At 40.6% G+C, this 3340-nt stretch overlaps 1 pseudogene; it reads left to right on the forward strand.

Moving 5' to 3' along the window:
* Nucleotides 1–2962: 2962 nt before the first annotated feature.
* On the forward strand, nt 2963–3087 carry LOC116885059 (annotated as a pseudogene).
* The last annotated feature ends 253 nt before the right edge of the window (nt 3088–3340 follow it).

The raw sequence follows: 3340 nt of genomic DNA on the forward strand, positions 1-3340 counted from the left end.
ATAAGTCAACACAGTGCCATAATGGAAAAAATCAGTTCAATATCAAATATACTAACAATCTAACAATAGTGCCAACACTATTCAAAAGTCCAAAATCCAAAGAGGGACAGAGGAAATCTCTTAGCCCTAACTCCAGTAAAAGCAAAAACAAGTTACATATGACCAATAGGCAGTAGCACAAAACATCCCCATTCTTAAACAGGGATGGAGACATAGCAAGGTCCGACCAGATCAAAGCAAGAATGAAACCAGACATTGCAGACACCAAACCTTTTTATCACCAGGTACAGCTCTGAGGCTTGTGACAGCAAAACCAAGGCTCCAGTGGGCTTTGATAAACCTGTACTTCTATTATAATTATTATTATTATTATTATTATTATTTAAATGAGCTTACTAAAGAAATATCTGCTGTGTTCATGACTTTTCATATCACTGGCACAAGATATCTGGCAGAATCAACAGAGGGAAGAGGACCTGCTTTAACCTCTGTCTCATTGTTTCATAGTGGGAAAGAGATGATGATGACAGATATGGAAGAAACAGTGGGTCCTGTCCATGGTGATCCACCTCTCCGAGCCAAGCAGGAAACACATAGTTCAGGTTGGAACTTGGGTTTGTGTACTGTACTCTAGCTGATCTTTTGGCTCTGCATCTATTGGCCAGGGTCCATGTCCAAAAGTTTCAAGTTCAAATACACAGGGAGGGAACATTTCACCTCTAAATCATAACATCCCGTTAGCATTCCAAATAGGTTCACGGCCATCTCATGATGAAGAATGCATTCTGTCCAATTTAAGAAGCCCTCATAATATTACATATCTAACACTGTTCAAAGCCCAGCTGTCTTCTGATACTCAAGGACATCTTTAACTATGAGATCTTATAAAACAACAAAACAAAAACACAGTACAAACGTTCACATACAATGACACAGACTAGACATTCCCAAATGGAAATGGAGGAATCTGGTAATTGCAAGGGACCAAAGCAAGACTGAAAGCCAGAGGGGAAAATGTCAAACTCTCTAGTTCTGTGTGATTTGTGGGAGGTCACGGTGATATCATTTGGGTTCCAACTTGTTTGTGTTACCGTGTTCCTCCAACTCTGCTTCTGTTATATCCATGGCCTCTCTGTTGGGCTGGCTCCAGTGTGTGCCTACAGCGCCCCCTTGATAAACATCCTGTATCCCTGCTATCTATGACATTTTGTGGTCTCCTTTGTTACTCGGATTCTACCTTTACAGCTTCATACAGAATCCACTAAGGAGCTTCATGATTGGCATCTGATCCGACTATATTTCCTGTCTTTCTAGAACTTTCAGGAAGGCCTCCATTACACCATAAGTGATTGTAGGCCCGCACAGCCTTCACGCCATAGACACACTTTGATTTCTGCTGCCCATCAGATGACAGCTGCATGAGCATCTGTGTGTCTTTGTGACTGAACCTTGGGAAAAGTCTTCAGTAAGTGGCTCCTCTCAGGAGACAGTTGCCTTTCATGTGAATTCACACTTTAATGTTTGCATTTGTATATTCATGTCTGTGTGCATGAGAACCACAAGTGTGGATGTGTCTGTGGAAGCTAAAAGAAAGTTTTGGATCCTGAGAAACTAGAGTTACAGATGCTTATGAAATGGCTACTGGGAATTGACCATGGGTCCTCCGGAAGTGCCTTTGACTGCTGAGCTCTCTGTCCAACCCCACGAATTTATGTTTAAATAAGCTAGAGCCTTCGGAAGGTGAGATCTGTGAGGAGCTCTTCATTCCACTTTAATCATGGCAATCTCCTCAACCATCACAGCTTACTTTGGATGAAATTTGTAAATTCAATCCTATCCTTTTCAATACCAAATGGCCTCTTCTCACATGTTTCTGTTCTACTATTCTGTTTTCATTATAACTGCCAGGGAAAGTCGTCCAATCACCATGCCATAGCCTGAATGTTATATTGTCTTGAAATGTTCTCCACTTAGCACTTGCATTTAAATTCAACCTCAGTACACATTTCAGGAACCAGACAAAGAAATTCAGAGAGGGATACATGAAGGTAAAGGGGTGCTGGAGGGACATATGAGGGTAAAGGGGGGCTGGAGGGACACATGAGGGTAATAGGGAGATGAGTCTCATCAAAATGCCTTGTTGGCGTATATGAATACATAATGGTAAAACCTATTATTGTATCCAATTAATATGTTGATAAAGTGAAATATATCCAACTGGATCACAGAGCTAAAGGTTAAATATAAGACCCTGAAGCTTTCAAAAACATATATTGTATAAGTAAAAGATTATTAGATACTATATCTAAAACATGATTGAGGGAAAAACTATAAATTTGTTTCCTTTAAATTGAGAACACTTGACCTGAAAGGGAATACTTGTAAATAAATGAAAATTAAAAAGCACACGTTAAAAAGAACATTGTAATGTACATATTTAGTCTGTATACATATATATATATATATATATATCACATATTTTTCATTTCTAAAACTCAATTAGAATAAAACATATGAGCCCGGAAAAATTAATAGACAAAGACATTTCACCAAACAAAATACACAGCTTGTAAGCAAAACAAGTTAATCATGAAGAAAGTGTCAACTCGGTTAATCATTAAGGAAATTCTAATTGAAAGTCCAATAAGAGTCTGTGAAAAGTTAGTTAAGGGCGCTAGAGAGGCAGCTCAAAGATTAGAGCACTGCCGTGCAGTCATGAGAACCGGAGTTTAGCTCTCAGCATCCACATAGCCCCACATCCCACGGATACCCAGAACTCTAGTTCCAAGGATTCTATAGCCCTCTCGTGGACTCTGTGAATGTGTGTGTCCATGTGCATTTGTAAGCACATGCGCGAGCACACACACACACACACACACACACACACACACACACACACACACACGTACATTGTGTTAAGCAGAGGTAAGCCTTCAAAAGATCAAGTCACCCTGTGCCTTGAGGTCACCCTGAGGTATTGCAGGTGAGGCTGCTGTGTCGAATGTTCATCAGCAGGTGGCAGAGAGGGCTATGTCTGTACTCCATGTCCTGACCTGTGAACAACTGAATGAGTAGCAGCCTAATATTCTCTGGAAAAAAACAAGCCTGAGAGGACTACCAGCTTGGCACCATTCAGGCCCCAGAAGGGCTCCTAGGGTGGGGAGCAAGCCAGAGATTAGAAAAACTGTAACCGTAATTTGAGGATGTAAATCTTATGTGTTCCTTTTAGCTCCCAAATGATTGACCTATTAAGACCTCCTGGGTTTACTAATAAGCTGCAGGCCCAGGCTGGGCAGATATTCATCTGTTCTAAACTATCAATTTCTCAGTCTGTGGTCCT

This window comes from Rattus rattus, chromosome 15 (assembly GCF_011064425.1).
Source record: "Rattus rattus isolate New Zealand chromosome 15, Rrattus_CSIRO_v1, whole genome shotgun sequence".
NCBI classification, from domain to species: domain Eukaryota; kingdom Metazoa; phylum Chordata; class Mammalia; order Rodentia; family Muridae; genus Rattus; species Rattus rattus.